Source organism: Pteronotus mesoamericanus, unplaced genomic scaffold (assembly GCF_021234165.1).
Source record: "Pteronotus mesoamericanus isolate MK-2021 breed Mesoamerican mustached bat unplaced genomic scaffold, CSHL_Meso_final contig_58, whole genome shotgun sequence".
Lineage (NCBI taxonomy): Eukaryota > Metazoa > Chordata > Mammalia > Chiroptera > Mormoopidae > Pteronotus > Pteronotus mesoamericanus.
In genome coordinates, this window is record NW_026555205.1 from 1,717,921 (window position 1) to 1,728,060 (window position 10,140).

Consider the following 10,140-nt stretch of genomic DNA (forward strand, 5'->3'; position numbering starts at 1 on the left):
AAAGTATCAGCAGCTATTGACTTCCCAGTCTGTGCTAGATTGCTAATTACAGTTGACATGTACCACACTCTTCAATGCTGACTCTGGACAAATGTCCTATAGCATTGTTGGCCATGGATATCTTTTAATACTGATGTCTAGGCTGCTGCACAGCTAGCAGAGTTGTGGTCTGGAAAGAAGCAGGTGCCCCAAGCTCTCTGCCTACACCCCGCCTGCCAGCCTGAGGCAGACCAAGCCCAGCCTGCAGCCCTAGCAGCAGCGTCATGGCCAGGTGGAACGCCTACATCTACAACCTCGTGGCAGATGGGACCTGTCAGGACGCGGCCATCATGGTCTATAAGGACTTGCCTTCTGTCTGGGCCACCTTCCCTGGGAAATCTTCGTCAACATCACTCCCCCTGAGGTTGCTGTCCTACTTGACAAAGACAGGTCAAGTTTTTTCATGTATGGGCTGACACTTGGGGGCCAGGAATGTTCTGTGATCCGGGACTCACTGATGCAGGATGAGGAATTTACCGTGGATCTTCATACCAAGAGCACTGAGGGAGCCCCCACCTTCAACATCACTGTCAACATGACTGCCAAGACACTAGTCCTGCTGATGGCTAAAGAAGGTGTCCACGGTGGTTGGATCAACAAGAAATGTTATTAAATGGCCTCTCACCTGCGGCATTCTCAGTACTGACCTCATCTTTCCTTCCCCTCAACCATTCCCCACTGCTTTTGCACTCCTCTCCTTCCCATACATACACATACACCATTTTTATTTTGGGGGCCATTACCTTACACCCCTTGTTGCTGCCAGGATGCTATAACTAAGTACCAAAAACTAGGTAGCTTAAACAACAGAAATATATTGATTCATAGGTCCTAAGGTTGGAAGTCCAAGATAAGATTTTGGTAGGGTTGATTCCTTCAAAGAGCTGTGAAAGAGACACTGTTTTATACTTCTTCTCCAGCTTCTGGTGGTTTTCTGGAAATTTTTGGCAATTTTTGCTTATAGAAGTATCACCTTTGTTTCTGCCTTCCTCTTCACATATTGTTCTCCCTGTCTGCGTGTCTGTGCCCAAATTTCCCATTTTTATAGGAACAACAGTTATATTTAATTAGGGCCCACCTTAACAATGTAATCTGAAATAATTACATTTTTAACAACCATAGTTCCAAATGAAGTCACATTCTGAGGTACTGGGGGTTAGGCTTTCAACATGTAAATTTTATCAGGACAGAATCCAACCCTTACAGGCATGAATTACTTCTCACTCAAAAATAGTATCATTTCAAGCTAGGGCTCAGCCTGGTTGATAAAGATACTCCTTTTCTAATTGTGGGAGTTTGCTTATTGTTAATGATGGAGCCATAAAAAATGCTGATGTTTCCAATTTAGATTATGTTGTGCATTCTCCATTGGTTGTTCTGATGAAATGCTCTCTAAGATATAACTCATCAAGCTGAGCAGATTATATAACTGACCTGAAAAGGGTGTGGAATTTCCTCAGAAAGCTAAAAATGGAACTGCCTTTTGATCCAGTGATTCTCCTCCTGAGATTATACCCTGAGAACACCAAAACGCCAATACAAAAGAACCTATGCACCCCAATGTTCATAGTAGCACAATTTACAATAGCCAAGTGTTGGAAGCAACCTAAATGCCCATCAGTAGATGATTGGATCAAAAAGTAATGGTACATATACACAATGGAATACTACGCAGCAGAAAGAAAAAAAGAACTACTAAACTTCCCGACAGCATGTATGGAACTGGAGAGCACTATGCTAAGGGAAATAAGCCAGGGGGAGAAAGACAAATACCATATGATCTCACCTATAAGCGGAACCTAAACAACAATGCAAAGATGCAAGGAAAATATGACCAGCAACACTGAAAGGAAAAGAAATCAACAGAGACAACAGGGAAGGGAGGGCAGGGAAAGGGAAGGTAAGGGGAAAGTCAAGGAACATACAGCAAGGACTCATGGACAAAACCAAAGGGGAAGAGCTGAGGGAGGGTAGGAGGGAGGGGGCAAGGGAAAGAGGTCGGGGGGAGGCAGAGACAAATGTATTTAAAAAGTAAATAAATTTTTAAAAAAATTTAAAATTTAAAAAGAAAAAATAAAATAAAATTTATTCTATTTTTTATTTTTCAATTACAAAAAAAAAAGAAAAGGGTTTTTGTGGCAACAGAGAAATTAATTAAAGAGAATCCTTTTACAAGCTATTAATATGTTAGCTACCCACTAAAGATACCTTTTTATAGAGAAATTTGATTTTGTGCCATTAAGCAAATTCTACATTTTGTCTGTTCCACATGTTACATATTCAGAAAACTTAGCATGAAAGCACTGACTAAGAGCCATGCCTCTTGGCATGGAAATTTATATAAACTTTCACATCATCTTTCTTCATCTCTACTAAGCAAATGATTTTAGTGAAAAAAATAGTGCAGATAAATAAGAATACATAGAGGGTACTGTGTGGGGGAGAAGTTGGAAACTGTAGTAAAAAATTGCTAGCTGTACACCAGAATCTTGTTCCCAATTCATGCTGTAGACTAATGGCTGGATAGTGGCTGGCCAGACAAGGACTATATTATTCAGTTTGCTTTGAAATATGATTGAATACTAGAAGTAGAGTTAAAGCAATTTTTGTAATTTCTAGACATGATTGATAGTTCATAAAACTTCTGTGCTATGGCAAAAGGTGTTTTCCCCCATTTGCAAGCTAGATGTTGAATTCTAGGTGACATTGGAGCTTTCTGTTGAAAATGAGGGTGCCCCTGACAACCTAAATCCCAGGCATACCTTTCCACTATTACCAACTGGACTTCATATGAGGGAAAGATAAATTTATATCATTATAATCCACTGAGAGTGTTCAATTTAATCCTAAAACAACAAAACTAGCATTTACCTTTGATAACGTAGACACAAATTGTGTCATGTTTCTTAATACTCAATGTGGCATGTCTTGTTTGACAACCAAAATAAGTTCTGGATTTACTTTGCAAAGTTTGCCTTAAAAACTACATCCCAAATTTAGTGAGACCCTTTTCTTTTTTTTCCTTTTCTTGTCTCATTTTAATAAATCAAAATCTTTCTATAAACTACAGAGTGAGACCAATTGCACTAATGACAATTGGCCTGTGATAGCTATTGTCACATTGTCGTAAGTTAACAAGTGAAAGGAAAGTGAGGGGTAAGCCAAAGATTCTACTCTTCAAGAACAGGGTCAATGGCTTGCTTAATTTGGTAGACTTAGTATATAGTACATGGTAAACATTCAGCAGCGTTCTTGGCTGAGTGGTAGAGGAAAAGAATTAGTAGCCTCTTCCCTAGAGTGATTCCTATGGAGGATTTAGCAGATCAAATTGCCAACGCCAATATTCTCAGATATTTCTTTTGAACATGAAATGATAATCATAAAATAATACTTAAAATTATATTGGCTTAGATAATTTAAATTAGATTAAATTGAAAGCTAGAAATTGTTGAGTCAATGTTGATTCTTTTTTCTTTTTCCTCATCTGCTGAACTGGGATTAGTTTAGAATAATTTTGTAGCAAATAATTCTATCTATTGTTTTTTCACTTTTATTTTATTTTTTAAATTAAATTTATTGGGACGACATTGGTTAATAAAATTATATAGGTTTCAAGTATACGATTCTATGATACACTATCTGTATGGAGACAACCAAAGTGTCCTTCAACAGAGGATTGGATAAATAAGATGTGGTACATATATATTATGGAATACTACTCAGCCAAAAGAAAAGGTGAAATACTGCCATTTATGACAACATGGATGGACCGTGAAAATATCACGCTTAGTGAAGTAAGTCAGAAAAAGTCAAGAACCATATGATATTACCCATAAGTGGAATATAAAACTGAAAGCAACAAATGAACAAACAAGAAAAACAAATAATTCTCTATTATTGAAAGAGGACTTGTTCTTTGCTTGAATTTTGCTGCTATGCATATGTCATTACAATAAATTGATCTAAATCACATCCTACAAAATATGCATCTATATATTTCCATGTTTTTTTCATACTGTTCTTCCTGCCTATATATGTCTCCCTCTGTTTTCCCTGTATATAAATCCTGCCCTTTTTCAAAGACTAGCTCAAATTCTCACTTTTTCCAAACTATTGGACACCCAAATGCCTTTGCTCCCCCTAAATTCTTCTGGCTTTGTTTCTTTATCTTTATAAGTGGACATTGTGTTTCTCCAATTACATTAAATACTTCATGAGAGTAGATCTCTTGTCTTAGACTAGTTTGCATTCCCCAAAACTAGCAGAGTACATTTCCTTATCAAATAAATGTTTCGAAAACAAGAAGACTAGAGTAGTGGAAAAAATATCAAGTGGCAAAAAAAATGTAAATTTGAGGCCAGATACTGATGTTTAGTAGTTTAGTTGACTTGGACAGACATTCGACATCATGGGTTCTCAGTTTCCCTTTTGTGAAATGGTGATTAAAATACCCTGTTCAACCTACTTCACAGACTGATTCTAAAGATCCAATGGGGCATGATTTATCTAAAAGTGGTTTATACACTTGAGAATGGTATGTAGAATTACTTTGTTACTAAGTGTAGTACAGCATAATTTAGTATAGTATACGTAGTACAGTATACTATAGTATGTATAGTATGGTGTGGTAAGGTATGGTATGGTATGGTATTGCCTGTATAGTATCTTCACAATGCCTTGTACATAGTAGGCTTTCAATAAATACTTGATGAAAGAATAAATAAATGAATGACTTACAGATTACAAATTAAACAAAGTAATGTTTTCCATTTAAGATACCCAAACTACCTTTCTAAAGTTAGTGAAATAAGTGTTATTTTAATTTTTATCTTTCTTTACCAGAGAACAAATAGCTTCCCTAGCTCTTCATTTCTCCTCACGCAAATGTTCCAACAGAAAGGATATGTTGGCTTCTATCAAATATTACCTCTTTTCACTCATTCTGGTCTTCCAAGATAATATTTTTATTTTAATTTTTGTCAGTCAACATACAGATAGCTTTTTCTACCATAACGAGAGCTTCTAGCTATTATAAATCTCACTTTCAAAGATTTTTAGATATTTATTGTGATTATAATTATTCAAAAGCTACAAATATAGAGTTTATATGTCTACTCTCAGGAGTTTAGATAGCCATGCTTCATAACTGCTAATTTGTCTCATTCACTTCATCCTTAAAATTAGGATAATATGACACATGATTAGGTTGTTCTGAGGATTAAATGGTATGAGGATTAAAGGTATTTTTATTTTTTTAATATTATGTGGCTGTCACATATTATAAATTGTCAGAAATAATAACCATTGTGACAAAAAGGTGGAGGAATGAGTGGAAGTCACACTGACCTCCTCCCAGGACGAAACTGGAATTGCAACTAAATTGTGGAGAAATCACCTGGAAAACAATGGAACAATAGTGAGAGAGGAGCCTTGGAACCTCGGACAGACAGCAGAATCTGCTATTGCACAACCTAACGGGTGAGATGAGAGGTGGAGGCTCGAGAGGGTGGGCGGAGTGCCCACAGGTGCCAGCACAAGAGGGATATTGAAATGGCCAGTTGGATCCCCCTAATAAGGACAGGGTCGGAATCATAAGCGGGGACTGGTAGCCTACAGCACTAGAACCCAGAAAAGCACACAGACAAAAGACAGCTGTGAAAAGCATAGTGGTGCTCTCTGCAAGAGACAGGTGGCTGGAGATGCAAAGAGATGTTTAAAGGGCCAGTGCAAAACTTTGTAGTGGTAGCCACCTTCCTTGGTCTCTGGGCAGAGGAGGGGTAGAGTGGGCTGGAGCTGCCTGAGGAAAGATTGGTGAGGAAAACTTTGGCGAAAGAACTGAAACGGTGGCCAGCAGGGCCCCAGTGATGACTTGCCTCCCACTCCACAGATTCCATCTTGCTCAGGCATAAAGGAAACAATAGCCTTAATCTCAGAACACTCTGCCCAGTAGCTGTGCACCGGCCCGGATGCAGACTGCAGAGAGGACAGGACAGAAAATAGATCCCTAGCTAAAAGTGACACAGAGCTCTATAGAGACGCTTGAGGAGAGACTGGAGATGAAGAAGTTGGGGAGAAAACTGAGAGAGTAGCCGGGGAAATCCAGGTGCTGACTCCTCCCCCATTCCTCAGTCTCTCTGTTGCTCAGGCAGTCCATGCCCCAGAGTGGCAGCAGTGCAAAAGGAAACAATAGCTGTGCTTTCAGGACAATCTACCCAATCAGGATTTGTGCACAGGTTTGGGCACTTAGTGCAGTGCGACTGGAACAGAAAGTGGAACCCTAGCTAAAGGGGACACAGAGCTATTTAGAAACACATGAGGACAGACTGGAGATGGAGGCACTGGGGAGAAAACTGAGGGAGTAGCCAGGGGGTTCCCAGTGCTGACTCCTTCCCCACTCCTCAGCTTCCATCTTGCTCAGCAGACGACACCCCAGAATGGCAGTAGCTTGTAAGGACACAATAGCCCCACCCTCAGGACGCACTGCCTCACCTGTGGTGCCTAAGACTGACAGCTGATGGCAGAGTGACTAGATTAACAATTGCAGGAGACAGACACAGACAGTAGATTCCTGGAAGTCTCGAACAGACTGCTCAAGGTTAGACGAGGTCAACCTGTGACATCATTAGGAGCAGACCGAGAAAGAAAAGAAAAAAAACAAAACAAGACCCATCTACTACCATAGAAGTTCGCACCACAAAGTCAGGAAATCAAGGCAGATCAATTTAAGAATCAGAAGCAAAAAACAAAAGTCTCACAAATAATGGGAAGGAAAAGAAACACCCTCTAACAAAAGGAAAGGAAGAATTGCCATAGAGAGGACTAAATGAAAGTATCAGATATTGAATTCAAAACAATGGTTCTGAGGTAGCTCAGTGAGCTCAGCGGGCTTAAAGAGAATTACCAAAAACTACAGGGAAACTATGAGGAATTTACTCCAAACTATATCAGCATGAAAAAAGACAGAAACTACCAATAAGGGACAAGAGGAAATGAAGAATACAATTTCTGAATTGAAGAACACAGTAGAAGGCATCAAAAGTAGACTAAATGAAGAAAAGGATCAAATCAGTGAGCTAGAGGTAGAAAAAAGCTCCCAGAAAGAGCAAGAAATGGAAATAAGACTCAAAAAGAATGAAGAGGCATTTAGGGAAATGCAGGACAACCTGAAACATAATAATATCTGTATCATATGGATACCGGAAAGAGAAGGAGAAGAACAAGGGGAAGAGAACCTGTTTGAAAAAGTAATGGTGGAAAACTTCCCTAATTGGAGGAGAGACTCACACAATTCCAGGAAGCACAAAAGGTTCCATTCAAGAGGAACCCAATGAAGCCCACTCCAAGACACATCATCATTTAAATGGCAAATATTAAAGACAGAGAAAGAATCCTAATGGCAGCAACAGAGAAACAGGGAGTAACATACCATACAAGGGAGCCCCGATACAGCTAGCAACTGACTTCTAATCAGAAACACTACAAGACAGAAGGGAATGGCAAGAAATATTCCAAGTAATGAAAAGCAATGGCCTACAACCTAGACTGCTCTACCCAGCAAGACTCTCAATTAAAATAGAAGGGGAAATAAGGAGTTCCCCAGACAAAAGAAGCTTAAAAGAAAATATCTCCACCAAACCAGCACTACAAGATATGCTAAAAGGACTGTTTTAAGAAGATGAAAAAAAAAAAAAGACTGAGAAGGGAAGAACACAGGTACAAAAGGGAAAAAACTGAATAAATACCTATCGATAATAACTTTAAATATAAATGGATTAAAAGCCCCAATAAAAAGACATAGGACAGCTGAATGGATAAGAAAACATGACCCATACACATGCTGCATACAAAAGACCCACTACAGAACAAAGGACCTACACAGATTGAAAGTAAAGGGATAGAAAAAAAAATATTCCTAGCAAATGGACAGGAAAAAGAAAAGTAGGAGTAACCATACTTATATCAGTCAAAATATATTTCAAAACAAAGACCATAAAAAGAGACCCAAAGGGATACTTTATAATACTCAAAGGAAGAATTCAATTAGAAAACATAAATGTAAAGATATACCCACACACATAAGAGCACCCAAATATATTAGGAAAATCTTGGAGGACTTCAAAAAAGATATAGACAGCAACACACTGATAGTAGGGGATTTTAACACTCCACTATCAAAAATAGATAGATCTTCCAAACAAATCATAAATGAGGAAATTGTGGAACTGAATGATGCATTAGATAAAATGGACTAAACTGACATATATAGAACTTTTCAACCCAAAGAAGCAAAATGCACATTCTTTTCAAATGCACATGGAACATATTCAAAGATATACCACATAAGAGGACACAAAATGAGCCTTAACAAATTCAGGAAAATGTAAATAATCACAAGCATTCTTTCAGACCACAAGGACTCGATAGGGAAACCAACCTCAAGGAAAAACCTCAAAAACTTTCGAACTCATGGAGACTGAACAGCACACTATTAAACAATAAATGGGTCAAAAACGAGGTAAGAGAAGAAATAAAAAAAAAAAATTCTCGAAACAAATGAAAATGAACACACATCATTCCAAAAACTATGGGACACAGAGAAGGCAGTCCTGAGAGGGAAATTCATAGCAAAACAGATCTACATAAGAAAGATAGAAACATTTCAAATAAATGACCTAACCCAACAACTTCAAGAACTGGAGAAACAACAACAAATAAATCCCAGAGCAAGGAGAAGGAAGGAAATAGTCAAGATTAGAGCAGAACTGAATGATATAGAGAAGAAAACAACAATTCAAAGGATCAACCAATACAGGAACTGGTTCTTTGAAAAGATAAAAAAATTGACAATCCTTTAAGAACACTAATTGAGAAAATAAAGGAGAGGACCCAAATAAATAACATCAGAAATGAAACAGGAAAATAACTACTGATACCACAGGAATACAAAGGATTGTAAGAAATTACTATGAGCAATTATATGCCAAGGAATTTGAAAACCTCGATGAAATGGACAAATTTCTAGAAAATATAACCTTCCAACACTGAATGAAGAAGAAGCAAAAGCCTGAACAGACCAATAACAGCTGAGTGAATTGAAATAGTAATCAAAAATCTCCCGGTGTACAAATGCCCTGGACCGGATGATTTCCCAGGAGAATTTTATAAAACAATTAAGGAAGAGCTAACCTCTGTCCTTTCCAGACTATTCAAAAAAATCCAAGACAAGGGAAGACTCCCAAACTCTTTTTATAAGGCCAGCATCATCCTAATCCCCAAACTAGATAAAGACACACCAAAGAAAGAAAACTACAGGCCAATATCGCTGATGAACTTAGACACTAAAATCCTTAATAAAATATTGGCAACTATATTCAGCAATACATTAAAAGGATCATTCACCATGATCAAGTGGGATTCATCCGAGGAATGCAAGGATGTTTCAATATTTGCAAATCAATAAATGTAATATATCACATAAACAAAAGGAAAGACAAAAACCACGTGATCATCTCAATACATGCGGAAAAATCATTGATAAGGTACAACATCCATTTTTAAAAAAACCCTCAGAAAAATGGGAAAAAAAATGGGGCTTTCCTCAATATAATAAAGGCCATATATGAAAAACCTACAGCCAACATCATATTCAATGGACAAAAATTAAAGCTTTTCTACTAAGATCATGAACAAGACAAGGATGTCTCCTTCACCACTCCTATTCAACATCATATTGGAAGTCCTAGCCACAGCGGTCAGACAAGGAAAAGAAATAAAAGGCATCCAAATTGGAAAGGAGGAAGTAAAACTATCATTGTTTGCAGATGACATGATAGTGTACATACAAAACCCTATAGACTCCACAAAAAATATACTCAACCTAATAAGTGAATTTGGCAAAACAGCAGGATACAAAGTCAATATTCAGTAATCGAAGGCATTTTTATACACCAACAATGAAATATCAGAAGCAAGAATCAGGGAAAAATTCCCATTTGCTCTAACAACAAGATAAATAAAGTACCTAGGAATAAATTTAACCAAGGAGATAAAAGACCTGTACACAGAAAACTATACAACATTGAAGAAAGAAATTAAGGAAGA

The 10,140-nt window shown here is 37.7% G+C and overlaps 1 pseudogene; it reads left to right on the forward strand.

The window, feature by feature from the left end:
• The first annotated feature begins 263 nt into the window (after positions 1-263).
• Positions 264-685, forward strand: LOC129076235 (profilin-1-like; annotated as a pseudogene).
• The last annotated feature ends 9,455 nt before the right edge of the window (positions 686-10,140 follow it).